Genomic DNA, 15,471 nt, shown 5'->3' with positions numbered 1-15,471 from the left:
AGTTTCAAGTTGCTTAGGGCTGGATCAATTTCACCCACACAGCCTGGAGGAAGTGGGAAGTGATGCTGGGTCTGACACATCTGGGCAGATGGGCAGTCGGCACAGGAGTCAGCTCTCCTCCAGATCAGGCATGTTGGGTCTGCGTGCAGACACCCCGTGCAGCTCAGCAGACTTCCAGATCACCCTGGAGTCACAAGCCTCCTTCAGCCTGTTTCCAAGTATGAGCTGCAGCAGCTCTTTCAGAAGACACAGCTTTCCCCAGACCTGCCAGCCTGCCCACCTCAAAGCCTTTCCCTTCCCTTATTCCTCCACACGGCCTTCTTCCTCTGGCCAGCCTCATGACAGTGGTTTTAATCCCTCCTCTGCCTCTCTGAATCCTTTTTTTGTTTTGCTTTGTTTGGGTTTTTGTTGTTGTTGTTGTTGTTGTTGTTGTTTTTGACTGCTTTGTTGGAATATGTCTCCCACCCATTCAGGAACTGCTTTATCCTCTCTAATAAGAAGGAGCCCAGAGAGAAATCCCTATGGACCTTTCACCTTCTCCCCAGCAGGGCACCCAATTTACTTTTATAGAACCTGTAATTGATGAGAGCCTGCAGGCAGAAAGACAAACATAACTTATTCTCTGCAGGTCACTGGAGCTCTGTCCACACCTCCTGGGCAGCAAGATAAATGACAATCTTTTGTGGCACCTTCTAAAACTCCCACACTCTTAACTGCTAAGCAAATTCTGATTGTTCATCCTCTTTGCCACTGAGACCTTAGCACAGTGGACACATGATTTTGGAACAACCTGACCAACCTCCATCTGCCTCCTACTTACCAGCCCCCTCTCATCTACTAATAACAGTATTTCTTGAACTATTTGGTACTTTATAAGCTGTCACAACTTTTTTGCATTGATGGAATGCCAATAACGGCTCATGCATTATTAAGTGCAATTGTTTGTCTTCGCTTGGGGTTGTGTTCTGAGTTTTTGTTTGATTCACACAGTTTGAGGGCCATGAGACTCCACAATTGGTTCAAGGTTTCCTTCTTTTTGCCATAGATCTACAGGGAATATGTTGGAATCATGGAAATATTAACGATGCAATACAATTTGAATATTACCATAAAAGTGTGTTGAAATGATAGGAAATACGCATAACAAAGATGATATTAATGTGGTGGTCAATTGGTATGGTTTTTACATACTATAATCCATTGTAAAGATAGTTTATCACATAACAATTAAGGCAATTACATAAATATATTTAGCTTCCTGAGTAAAAAGGCAGTCATAGATCGTCTTAACCCTAGAAAAAGCAAATTTTGTTATTGGCTTGCTAAGTTGCTGGGGCCAATATTACACAGGAGTGGTTGGTGGTAGGGCACTCTCCCGAAGGAAATTAACAATTACCTTGCCAGTCATCCTGGAGAAGCAGTTAATCTGGGGTCAAGAAATAGACTGATTTTGGAATAGGGAAGAAAGAGACTCCTTCCTCTCTGAGGCTGGGAGCAGTGGCGATATGTGGGAAGAGTTGGAGTGGTTCAGGTAGCTGAGGTGAGATGTCTTAGGATATGCGGAGATAACTAAGCATAAGTGGCACCACTGAACATTCTGATTTTGCAGGAGCTCTCAAATTGGTGGCAGTATCAGCACCAGGGGCATAGTGAAATTCTAGTTCCTAAAATAGCAGCTATAAGACTTCCTGTTTCAAGGGGAAGATTGGATTTCTTGCTCCAGAGTAGCCATCTGAGCACACAAGGTTGATACTGTGGACATGAGGAAAGCAGCGCCTTGTCACCCGGACCAGGGAGGAGTCACCAAGGTCTGTTCCATGGAACCAACAGAAAGTAGCTATTTTTCGTAAGAACCAACAACAGGAGGGACAGCAAATTGAAACAAGAAAATTGGAATATTGGGGCCAGAAAAATGTACCTTTCTATGTAAGGATTACAATTCCACAAGAAAAAAAAATCCTCAGAAATTATGAAAGAGGGGCACTTTGATGTGAAATCATCTCCAGCAAGTTGGATAGTGGATGCTCCTTCTATAATATCATTGTAAGGGAAGCATGAATCAAGGCTGCTGTTATCAGCAGGTGAAATCAATAACCAAGATTTTACAGTTAGACAACCATAACCAGCCAATCGAATGAGCTGAACCTGGTAAGACAAGAGCAGAAACTCACTGGGTTATTTCACACCACTTTCCTTTTGAACCCCTCTCTTGACTCATTCCTCCTTGTCTGTGATGAAATCTCAGGAAGATCTCTTAGTTTTATAACTATGTTATTGAACAAGTAGCCTTTGCCCCAGTACTAAAAAAAAAATAAAGTCCAGTGAAATGTTGAAACTCCAAACTTTAGACAATTTAAAATCTTTCTCTGCCCCCTGTTCATGTCAATCTTAGTCAGGGAAGCAGAGATGTAAAAGGAAAGTATAGTGTATAGTGTCTTTTCTGTGTATTTTCTCTCTTAATGCTACCTTCTCCACCCACCAGCTACCACATGAGACTCCTGCAGGTGTGAGAAATTCCGATAAGCCCTGTTTCTGTTTCATGTTGGAACCTTACGGATAAGATTGTTGTCCAGAAGTGGCTCTTCCTGTCTTCCAGTGACTTTGTCGGTTCTTCATAAACTCTCTGGGTCACTGGATCTTCTCCGTCACTGTTCCCTTGGTGACTTTCTCTTAGGCTCCCTGGTCTTTTCTGGCCCACTCTCCTATTCTACTTCCCTCTCCACACCTGCAGATGGCCTTCTTAGGGAGAGTCTGTCTTGTGATTTGATGCCACATGCCCTTCCTAGAGGTCCACATTTGAATCTCCAGAAATATGCATGCATTCTTGGACCACAAAACCCTAGAAGTCAAACCCTTCCCAGAGCAGCTGTTCTTGCTCTCAGGCCAGCTAGAGAAGTGTCTACCTCAGCTCTCATTTCCTGAATTTTTGAATGTGAGTCAGATGCCAGGCTCTGAACTCCTCAACTCCAGGGAACACATGTCAAGTTCTTGAAATGTCTTCTTGAAGCTTTCCTTGCTTGGCTGGAGTTGTGGGGGAAGCACCCCCGCTCTATTGGTGAAGAGGGGAGCAGGGACTCACAGCTCCTTGGAAGCTCTTACTCTGACCAATGTTTACTTTTTAATCTCTCTGAAGTCCTTTATCCACCCTCACCTCTCCTATTACTGAGGGTAGAAGGGGTTTGGGGAAGCAGTATAAGCAGTGATGTGTTCACATCCTGGGAAGCACACTATTCAGCATGTAGGAGCCCCACAGACCATTAGGTTGTTATTGACCTTTGGGGACTCTGAAAAAATAGGAAGCACCTAATTTAGTATTCTTTTATGTAGATTTTAGAACAAATCATAGTTCCATCATCTATTTGTGGATGTGTGGCTATAAATCGCATTAACATCTCACAGAACTCAATTTGCAAAACCTGGGCTAAGAACTTTCTGATTAATTTGCACAGATAGAATCAGCCCAGCTTCCTTCTGAGAACAACACTTACTCAGAGTCTTAACGCTGAACGATCCAAAACACCTACCATGTTTCACTGCGATCAAACTTTAGGCGCAAAGTTGCCACTGTATTTGGCGTGTCTTCATAGCACAGGAGATTGGATTTGAATCGTTCCGCTCTATTTGGAACCAAAAAGCACAATTACACAACAATTGTTCTGGGCTTCTAAATGATGTCAGAGGGTGAGGAACATGTAAAACACAATTGTCTCATTTAGATAAATTAGGACCCCAACCTCACCATTATAAGGCTGATCAACTTACTCACCAGCTTCATATTCTGAGATGCCATTGTTCTTTCTAACAACTCCATAAGGATTGAAAAAGATGCTTCCTCTGGGCAAATAAATGTGAAAGAAGTGGGACCCTGGGCAAGTGCACCTCTATGCCATGGCCAGGTGTGGTCTGAATTTCAGCCCCAGGTGCCCCCAGAGCCCTGGACAAACTCTGCAATTTCAAGTGATAACCCTAAACCTATTTTAAATAAAGTAAATATTTACACTATCCATGTGATGCATACTCTTTATAAACATTATTTCGAATGTATATTAAAATTAACTCCATTTTCCACATCCCAAAGACCTGTAGGATGTTATATTTCCTGAGTATATTTTAAGGGGTTATGATCATACTGTATAGATGGTATTGTACAGTTCTTTCCTAATATAACATAACATAAGCTCTTTACACATTCTACAAATCTCTATCAATCTCACTTTAAATGGTTCATCCATAGATATCAATCAGACACACCACCAAATCTTAGAGAACTCAGAGAACATCCAAAGATAGCTGAAAATAAAAAGCTCCAGGGACTATCTTTCTGAAGAAGATTAAGAGAGAAACATAGAGACAGATGGAAATTTTGAGACCCAGATTTTGGCAGGCCCTTTCCAGGGGTCAGGGTACAAGTCTTGAAGGGACTTCAGAACAGCTCAAGAATCTGGTGTTCACTGGGGTCCAGGGCTCTCTCTGCTTGAAGAAAGCTGGATCAAACAGTGCCTCACTGGGCCAACTCACGCCAGCTTCTCAAAGCCAAAGATACTATTTAGCCAAATATGTTGCTTTAAAGTCAAGTGAAAGTCAAGTCTTAAAAATAGTCAAAGGCATTCTGCAAATCTAACTAGTCCTCTCTGAAATGTTCTGATGGACACTGAGTGAGTAGCATCAGCCTGTGTTTGGCAGACAGGAAGTGAAATAACCCACTTATGAGTTTCTAGTCACTGGAGGTCCAGGTTTGATGGCTCTTAGGGGACCAGAGTGGAAATTCAGAGATAGACTTGGGTAGCTGTTATTTGCAGAAGGTTGTGTTTAAACTTTTCAGCCTTTTCATCAGAGAAGGTCCTCATCCACCATGCTCTCTCCCTCCTTCTCTCCTCTTTCTGTAAGAGGGCAAACTTTGGCCAGCTTCCCTTTTAAGGAAAATTCAGGATTGTACATCCTATACTTGAGCTCTCTAACTCATTGAATGAACTCTGATCAGTCACATAAATCCTTCTGGACTCTGGCAGTGACTTGTTATATTTGAAGTTTCCTTAGCTTTTTGTCTCTATGAAAAAGATGATCCTGTTAGATTTCAGGTCACAATTCACGCATTTCATTCACTAAGTGTTTGCTGAACATCCTTTGTGAAACACAAAACAAGTTTTATAATAAAAACTATACTAAATAATTCATGAACATAAACTTAAATTGTGTATATTTTCTGAATAGAAAAAGAAAGAAAAGTTGTTCATGAAAATTGTGGCCCCAAAGTGAAACAGATGGTTCACACAAAAGGATAGAGTTTGAAGAAGAGACTATTTATAAAAGCCTGTGCAGAAAGAGAAACCCACAAGGGACAATGAAGCACCCTGGGGCCATCAACAGTGAAAATTTTTACCTCCCCTACACCAAAGAGGCAAGGGAAGAAGCTCCTATTAGAACTGAAGAGAGCTGTGGTTGTTAGAGATTATGGCCTCCCTGAAACTGTGGTTTTCATAAGAAGAAAGCACCCATTCCCAAACTGTAACCCAGAAGGAACACAAGGAGGTAAATACTCAAAGCCTTTGTCTCCTTCCTCTTCCAGTCTTCTGTCAATGACTCTGACTGAATCCCGCAGGAACCCAACAACCCTTAGAATCCAGTCTCTCAGGGAACAGAAGAGCCATGGAAGTGTAGGGAGTGCAGCTGGGAGAGCAAATGAAGAGCATCCAACACAATCCAACTCAATGCCTTTGTCCATTTGCATTCACTTTTATTGTTTGGATGGAAAATACCTGTCCTTAACAGGTGGGACACACAAAATTTTCCCAGGTATTGTATCATCACCCAATAATGCCAATTCAATCAGTCATTCCCACCTTAAACCTAAAATATTAACACCAAGAGGGCTCTTTGTCTTTTTTTTTTTTAATTATTTATTTTTGATAGTCATACAGAGAGAGAGAGAGAGAGAGGCAGAGACACAGGCAGAGGGAGAAGCAGGCTCCATGCACCGGGAGCCCGATGTGGGATTCGATCCGGGGTCTCCAGGATCGCGCCCTGGGCCAAAGGCAGGCGCCAAACCGCTGCGCCACCCAGGGATCCCCAAGAGGGCTCTTTATATAAGGTAGTGGGGCAGGAGAGGAAGAAGGCAAGGGAATAATTAATTCACCCAAAATTTAGCTGTTATAGTCCACACTTCTGTAACTAGTCACAATGCATTGCTTCCTTCTACCATGTCAAAATTACTATCTACAAAACATCTCCTGATCTTTCTACCTGGTGGAATGATGAAACCGTCACTTTTTTAGATTCTGAGTAATTGATCACCTTTCTTTATTGAACAGGAACAGCTTTCTACTGATCAAGACTATTGGGCAAGGAAGTACTAAGAAGGACCCAGAAAACTTCCTTGGTTCCCAGATTGGTCTTCAATTTAGTCCTTCTGGGTGATAGGGCACAATGGATAGAAGCTTATTGCTTCAAATCCTTTATCATAAAATGAGTGACCAAAATGGTCCCCAGTGACCTCTGCCTCCTGGAGTTCACACCCTTGTGTAAACCCCTCCCCCTAAGTGTGTGATTGTGGGCTAGACTTTGGAGACTTGATTCTAATCTATGGAATTATATTCCTGACTAATCTCACAAGGCACACTGAGATTATTAAGGATTTGATCTCTTTCTCTGTCTCCCTCCCTCCATTTTTCTCGCTTTTGGCATACTTGTTCTGATAAAGCATGCTGATGTGCTGTGAGGGACCCTATGGAGATTATCTGAGGGTAGCCTCCAGTCCACAGCCGAGGAACTGAGGAATGGAAGCCCTCAGTCCAACAGCTATTGCACAACTGAATTCTGCTGACAACCATGTGAGTAAACTTAAAAGCAGATCCTTCCCCAGCTGAGCCTTCAGATGAGATATAACCCTGACAGATGCGTTGACTGTAACCTTATGAGAGACCTGAAAGTCTAAGATTCAGTTAATAAATTGCCTGTTGTTTTAAGTCACTAAGGTTCAGGATGATTTTCTACGTAGCAATAGATAAATAATACAACAGATGGTATACTGTGGGCTATCACCAGGATGGATAAGACAGCACACAATATTCTCATTGGTGATCAGGATTCAATCTTTACAGTGACACTTCTTGTGCCTGTTGATTGAGTAGCATAAGGAGTCCAAAATGTCTAGGAAAATGCTCAACTTCAAATTTAACAGAACCATGGCTGTGTTTTCTGGTAGTAGCATTCTTCCCTGGGGCACAAGGACCTCTAAACACTCTAAGGGCAAAGTTGTTGGGAAAGGAAGCAAAAATTCCTTAAGTACTCTTTCACCTCCATTCTTTTGTAGAAAGGGAGACTACACAATATACAGGCAGCTGATTTAAGGCACAAACTATACCTAAGAAATTCTCACTTCCTAGAGTATTGTCTTTCAACTGGCACCATAAGTGTTTCAACAGGCATTCCATCAGTTTATCAAATCATCTTCTCTTCTGTGATGGAAATAAATGGATGTAAGTGTAGTGGTGTTCTTCTTTCATCATAAAATAAATTTCTTTGTCAGAGGCAGAGGCAGTAAGTGTGGGACACCATGGCAATAGATAAAACCTTCATAAGTCAATGACTGGTGGTGCAAACAGAAGCACTGCAAGCCAGGAAGGTTAGTTTATATTTAGACTATATCTACCTACCTACCTACACATACACACATACACACATACACACACACACACACACACATTCTCTTGTATATAAATTGCTACTTCATCCACAAGAAAAGAAATCTAATGGAATCTACCTGCATTAAGGTAGATGACTTATCCCCCAAAGAAAAGTGCCAAATCAGAAGCTCAGCAATGGTTTCTGTTTCAGAGTGGAAGTAACCAACTAAGCCTACCTAAGAGGAAGATGAAGGTTCTCCACTTGGGGTCTTACAAGTTCAAAGTCAAGGTGTTGCCTGGGCTGGGCTCTTCTATGAAAGTTATGGGGAAGAATCCAGTTCTAAACTCATTCAGAAAAAAAAATAATAAAAAATAAAAAATAAATAAAAAAATAAACTCATTCAGAGTATTGGCAAGATTCAGTTCTTTGCCATTTGAGGGAAAGATGCTAGAGGGTGCTATTGAATCCATGTTCCATTACCCAATCCAGTAGGCAGTTACCGTCATTCTCTGTCATTTATGTCAATACACCAATCTCAAAACGTAAATGAATGTCCCTCATTGACAGATTTCTTCTGATATAATCATATATATTGTAATCTCTCTGATCTATTACTCTTAGAATCAACACCCATAATCTCTAGACTTTTGTTGAAAAAAGTCAGCAAGATACTGCAAATCTAGCAGGTCATATAGATCTGGTGAAGATGACTGCAAACACTTTGCTGTTTGTATTAGTTTGCTGAGTAATAATCCACCCTAAAACTTAAACTACAATAATAGTCTCCCTCCCTTTGGAACAGGTGTTGTACTTCTCTGAACAGGACTCTAACTGTCACCTCAAGCCTGGAGGCAATGAGATTGTGCACGTAGGTCCTGAGAATTCAACAGTTCCTAGGATGAAGGTAATGCAAGGAATTATGGCTGGGAAATCTTCTCAACAGACAGAGACAACAAGGAATGTTCAAGGAGAGCTCTCAGTTGCAATTCTTTCCAGCCACAATCCTCATCCCATATCTTAGGGCCTCATTCTGTCCTCTAGTCCCTTGCTTTAGCATAAGAGATGTGGCAGCCATAGCCCTGAGTTTGACCACCAGAAGCTATTCATGGACATAAGAGACTCATTCAAAGTGACCATAGGGGCTTTCTAATTTTACCCCTATGCCTTCTCAAGGACATTCAAGTCTTGCAATTTGTCCTTTTCTCTGTATACTCTCTCTAGTGCCACCAGATGCAACCTGCCCACATGACATCTCTGAAATCTCTATTGTTGCCATAGTGACTATGTATATCAGTCCTTCAATCTCCCCAAGTCTTGGTCTCCACCAGCACTCTCTCCCATGCTGTCACCAGCAATAATTTGAGTAATTGACACCAACACATGCCACAGATAACCAGTGTCTCATTCTGATAGCAAGGAAATTGTCAGAGGACTCATCAGATATGTGAGCAATCCAATTCCTGAATACTATTTGACGAGTTCTGGCACAATTGCTGTATGAACCAGGGTCCTGGCTAAGAGTTTCAGGAAGGAACCATTTACAAATGCATGCACAGATCTAAGGAGCAACAGTAAGAGAGGGTGAAGCACCTGGGGTCATCCACAGCAGGTAGCTGTAACCCATCTTAGGTCTAGAAGGGACAAGGGATGGTGAGAGCCATCCCCTGGTAGAGGCCTGGCCCGTCAGAGCTGGGACTTTCAGGACAGGAGCACAGCATTCTTAAACAAAGACCTGGTGGTGAGGAACCAGGGAACTGGACACCCCAACCTCTCCCTCCTCATCCTGCTCATCTCCTGCCAGCCTCTCCCATTGACCAAAACCACCAGGAAGCCCAGGGCAAAGAATCCAGGCAGATGCTCTTTATAGAAGTCCACTTTCTGGGTGCAAAGCAAGTGTGGGCAGCAGATCTGGAGAGGCACACAGAAAATTCCCAGCACCATGACCCAGCTCCAGACCATATGTTCTCCACACAAAACCTGACCGTCACTTCACTCTGATTGAGGTCCTGCTTCCTGCTCTCTCCATATGTTCTGAATCTGCCCAGAATACAAACATAGCATGAGCCCATGTGGGTCACTGGTTGTTGATGGCAAGACTCTTACTTATATTGTCCTTGCTATATTGTCTTCCCTTTCTTGACTCTGGTGTCCTTTTAAAAAGAATTTCCATTCCCAACTCATTTTGTTTCACTTACCCTCTTGAACTGCCATCCTGATGCTTGTTAGCTATTCTTGAATGTACATATAGCTTTGTAAATATGTAATTTTGTTGTATGAGCATTGGTGTCTTTAACTTGCAGGAATGGCATTGCAAGAATAGGGTTCATTACATTCCTTACCTTTTTCATTCTATATTTATCAGACCCATTTGTGTTGCTATGTATATAACCAGTTGGCCTCTTCTAACTCCTGCTAATTAACATTCTCTAGCTAGCATCCATTCATTACTTGTAGCCATTCCCTCCAGCGATGGATCCTAAGGAGGCATCTACCTCCCAGACACTGCAAACAACACTACCATGAATACCCTTTCACCTATGTCCTCAGGGACAGGCATGAAAAATACTCAGAGCTGCATATTCAGAATTGGTGTCCCGGGTCAGAAAGACTCTCACTTTTGGATCTCCTGAATGTGAGTTCTAGCTCTCTCTTTAAATGTGGCTCAAGTGTTTATGATCCTTCCATTCGATCCAGGTTTTCTTATTATGAACTCTTTTAGTACCAGCTTCTTAGTTATGATTGTAGCATGGAAATGAAGGACAGCAATGAAAGAGACCTAAGCTGGCCCAGCTCCTTGTTTTCTAAGAGAGGGAAGTGGAGGCTGGAAATGTGACTTCTAATTCATTGAATTTTCTTTTTCGTTTGACTGCAAGTAACTTCAATGAGTAACCTATTTCTGATGTGCCAAGCATCAGAGAGAAGAGCTATGGGACCCTGGCAGCAATGTGGCAAGGCTGGCATCTCTAAACTCATCTCACAAACATGATAATGGACGGACAGAGAGACAGAGACTGCCTATGACATCAGAGTTGATGAAGACAAAAGTTGTGCTTTCTGACTCCAAGTTGCCCACATTTGCCTGCAACACACCACCCTGCAAGCATAGTAAATGGTCGCGGTCCCTCTATTAAAGGTAAACTGAGACAAACAAAGGCTGATGGTGAGAAATCCAGGTGTGTCTTGTTGCAATTTAGCATGTATCCCCCAAATAAATTGAGTACCTGAGACCTTTTGACCTCATCTAATAGCTATAATTGGACTGCTGGCACCTCTGCCTTTCTAAAAGTATGTTTTTTGAAAGTTAAATTTATTTGGTAATAAGGAAAAGGTTCCCAATATAAAAGATTTAGGAAAGCATTAATCTTTTCTAGGAGAGCATGATCCTAGATCAAATTATCACTCATAATAGCTACTATAAATTGAGCTTTTTACCCTGTCCCAGGCATTGTAAGGCTAAGTACTCACAACTACATTATTCTTCACCCTGTGACTTGCTGGACAAATGAACACAGATCCCCTCTGCTCCTACTGACCCTACAACTCAGATTATGGGCATCAATAGGATATCACCCTGGGTTCTGGGGCCTTTGCCAGTGCTGCCCTCACCTCGGTAGATGAGCTCTCAATAAAACAATTCCCTGGTTCTTATTTGCTTCTTGCTCCCTGTGTATAAATTCTTTCCCAGAAGAGAGGAGAGATCACTGTAGAATAGTGGAACCCTCCCACCCTGAGCCCCTGATACTTATAACCACCCATACACATCATTTGTAAGCAAGAGATAAGGTAGCAGGCTGGGAGATGGTAAGTGACACTTCCAAGTGGTGGAAAGGAGTATCCAGCTGTTCTGCGAGTCATTCTAACATGTGTTAGTGTTGGCCCATTGGGAAATGCAAGCATTTTGAGGGGGGAGAGGGGAATGGCTTCTATCTAAAAGACAAAATCATAATACCTGGCACCACTGTTGGGAAATGTTGGTGTGGAATTTTGACTGCTAGATTACAGGTTTGCTTACACTGATACTTGCTTGTACATAGAATTTACCCATGCTGTAGTTCCTTGGAATGCTCTCCTAGTTTTCCTGATTAAACCCTGCCACTCCGAGTCTGCTTTGCATCAACAGTAGGAGAACTTGAGCTCTAATGCCCAGCCGCTCAGTCTGCAGAGGGCACATTCTTACCCATGAGAGCACAGCAGACCAAGCTCAGGCCCGAGGCCTAGAGCCCTCTCCCATACTCTTTGACACTCCTGGTACACCAATTTCTTTTCAGATCCTCCAGAGACGCCCATTCTTCTCCCTCTCCCTTTATAAGTCAACAAGCTCTTGCATAGACATCAGCAATTCTTATCAAATCTTAAGTGAGATGAGGCTTGTAGATTTTATTTTTTCGAAACACCCACCTGAAGTGGGGAAGCTATCCCCTGCACACCAGCAGTGGGTCCCTGGCTTTACCTGGAGAAGGTCTCACTCTTGCCTTGTCCTTTTTGCAGTTGCCTCCTGGGGAAGTGCCTGCCTGGTTTTAAGCTGGAATCACCCTTCTGCATCTCCTCTGCTTTGTGCATAACAGCTCCGGAGACTGCCCAGACCAAGGCACTCCTCCTGCCTCCTGCCAACTGTCCAGCAGTGCCAGACAGTCACTGCGACTTGCCTTCTTCTGATAAACAGCCCCATCTCCTTCTTGTGTGTCCTTTCATAAGTAAAGTCAAGTCAAAGGGTTTTTGATCTGTGGGATATTTTCCCCTTTACCCTAAGGCCTCCTTGTGGAATGAAGGATTCTGATCTCTAAAGGTACCTCACGAATTTGTACAAGTATTTAGAGTGTGGTTAGGGGCTAAGAGCTTCTTTCATTGTCCCTCAAAAAAGACCAGGTAAGTAATCTCATATTCCTCTCACCCTTTATGTGCTGTGGATTCTGGAGTGACAGGCACAGAATGACCATGAGATGGGAAGAAGCCCCATGCCCCCCAATGCACACACACAGGAAGGCTCTGGGGTTTGCCTGGGCAGGGGTTTGAGATCCCCATCAGTACTACATTAAAGAACAATAAAACCTTTCATGTCAAAGAAGCCAGTCCAGGCAAAACCGCCCTGCAGACGGCAGAGATGTGCAGAAATGCCAGGGGTGACAAGCAGGAGCTGAGTCTGAGCATGGCAGGTTTCTGAGTCTCCTGACCACAAGATGAGGAGCTGCTCCTGCCAGGGAATTAGTTGCTTCATTAGCTACGGCCAGGCTCAGCCCAGGGAGTTAATTGTGGCCCTGTGCTTTCAGAAAGCAACCTGGGCACCACAAGCTGTAGTCACAGACAAGACATGTTCCTGGTAGCCGGGCTGGTGTCCTCCCTTCTCTCCAGCCAGACAGAGGGGCCTCATATCACTTCAGAGAGAAAAAAAGCTTGATTTGCTTGGGAACTTCCGTCTTGGGTCCTCAAAAAGCAGAGGGTTTATTTTCCCAAAGGAAAATTAACAGAGGACAATTTCCTTGTGTGTGTGTGTGTGTGTGTGTGTGTGTGTAAATGACGAAATGATTTAACCAAGGGAAGTATGTGAATGGCATGGAATAATGCCTGGAGAAGGTCACACATTTGCCCTGGAGTCAAGGAAGGCTGCACGTTATTTTGCTTGGAGCTCATCTGGCCTCTCCAGATTGGATAGCTCCAGGCTCCCGAGGTATGGTTGAACTGTACAAATCTGATTTCATTTAAAATTGTGTATAGGGATCCCTGGGTGGGTCAGCGGTTTAGCATCTGCCTTTGGCCCAGGGCGTGATCCTGGAGTCCCAGGATCGAGTCCTGCATCAGGCTCCCTGCATGGAGCCTGCTTCTCCTTCTGCTTGTGTCTCTGCTTCTCTCTGTGTGTGTGTCTCTCATGACTAAATAAATAAAAGCTTTAAAAAACTAAAATAAAAAAATAAAATTGTGTACAAATGAATGTATTTACAAAATAATAATTAGTTCTGCAATTCTTGGAAAAGAAATGTGTGTATACATATATGGAAATATATATAAAGAAAAATATATATTTATATAGGCACATGTATTTTATATATATGAAATCCAATATCAAATCATACGTGTGTGTGTGTGTGTGTGTGCATATAACCCTTCTGGAAAAAGCCCAGGGATAGATGTTATGTAGAGTTTTCAATCCACAATGTCAGTAGCAGAAATGGCAGCTCCTCCTCCCCAAACCATCAGCTTGCGTCTGATAAGCCCAGCCAGTCACCAATATTATTCTGTAAGGACCCTTGTCAACTGGCTTATCATAATCCAGTTTTTGGGGTGTGGTACCCTTTTGTGCTTGCTCTACACTGGAGCTAGGGCCCCCAAATGATCTTTTCTAAAGCTGTCTGTAAAATCTTCAAACAAGTGCAAAGTTGAACAGATCTGACTGCCCAGCTGGATGCTTCTATCACATGCCTTCCTTCTCTGGAGCTCATTGGGATCCCCAATAGGGAGCAGACCACAGCACCTGCCCATACCATCCCTCACCTACTTGCACTTTAGAACCAGCCCCCACCTCGCCCCATTGCTAGTCCCATTCTCAGGAGGCTTCAGAGAAGTCAAAAATAGCTTCTCATCAGAAAAATTTCAATTGCTTGAACATAAAAACCTTTGAGAATGGCCTTTTCAGCTTCAAAGCCACCATGGTGGGCAAAGCTTCAAAGATAGGGCAGTGTTCACCTTTGATGGTCTGGGTCTTTAAAGCAGTGGTCTTAACCTTTTTCTAGGTCACAGAACCCTCTGGAAACCTAGTAAAAAGCTATGGAGTTACATGCCATTAAAATCAACAAGTTTAATGGAAAAGTTGCCTGCCGTTGCCATGGGCTTGTAGGCAACACCCTGAACACCACCCACAGACCCCACAATAAGGATTCTTACTCTGAAATCATGGCCAAGATGTCTACATGAAGGTATCTTTTCCAAGTCTTGTCTGAAGGACCAGAGTGAGCATCCATCCCTCTGATCTCATTTCTCAGTATTTTTACTTTTCCCAATTTCTCAGAGCTGTACTCCATCCATCCATCCATCCATCCATCCATCCATCCATCCAGTGCTGACATTCAGTAAGTGCATATGATGTGGGTGGTATTTTTTTATGGTCAGGATCTACTTTGATTGGTAGGGGCCCATGTCTCAGGCTTATTTTGAACATAACTCCTACAGTTGTCATTCAGCTGTCCATCTATGCATCCTTCCATCTAACCATCTATCCACTGCCATTCAGTCATTGCAAAAGAAATTTCTATGTTCCAGAAACCATTCAAGGCAGTAGGAAGACAGTAGAAAACAAGGCAAGATTCCTGCCTTCCTGTCATTTGCAGTTGAATCAAGAGAGGGACAAACAAATAGCAGTTACAAGACAATGGGAAAAATATGCTAGAGAAAGAGCAGGACACTTTGAGAGCATGTAGAGGGAACTTTGCCCAGGTTTGGGGCCAGGGGTTAAGGAATGCCTTCTGAAGAAAAATATGTATTGTTGAGAATAAAGGATGAGAGTTACCCTCAATATAGGGCAGGAGGAACAGCAGATGAAAGAATATAAAGCTGTCCAGAGGCCTGAGCTTTATCCTGAAGGCAATAGAGAGTCACTACAGAGTTTTAAGCAGAATAAATAATGATCTGATTTAAGGTTCCTGAAGATCACTCCAGCTCTCCAGAAGAGAAGATGCATTGGAGGAATCAAGACAAGACACAAAGCCAAAGAAGGGTGTTGCAATGTCCCGAATAGAGGCCTAGATTTGATAATAGCAGCAGGGTTGGAAGAAAGTGGTAGGACCTTTGGTGAGACACAGAGGGTAGGTTGGGATGGGTAGGTAAGGTTGGGATGACTTGCTAAATTAGAGGGTTGGC

The 15,471-nt window shown here is 43.0% G+C and overlaps 1 long non-coding RNA gene across 1 annotated transcript; it reads left to right on the top strand.

The window, feature by feature from the left end:
* Window positions 1–8,425: 8,425 nt before the first annotated feature.
* On the top strand, window positions 8,426–12,337 carry LOC140596028 (uncharacterized). The gene is made up of 2 exons (XR_011998068.1): window positions 8,426–10,756; window positions 12,112–12,337. It is a non-coding gene; the product is annotated as an uncharacterized lncRNA (long non-coding RNA).
* The last annotated feature ends 3,134 nt before the right edge of the window (window positions 12,338–15,471 follow it).

This window comes from Vulpes vulpes, chromosome 16, assembly GCF_048418805.1.
Source record: "Vulpes vulpes isolate BD-2025 chromosome 16, VulVul3, whole genome shotgun sequence".
NCBI classification, from domain to species: Eukaryota; Metazoa; Chordata; class Mammalia; order Carnivora; family Canidae; genus Vulpes; species Vulpes vulpes.
This window is presented reverse-complemented; position numbering and strand designations above follow the sequence as displayed.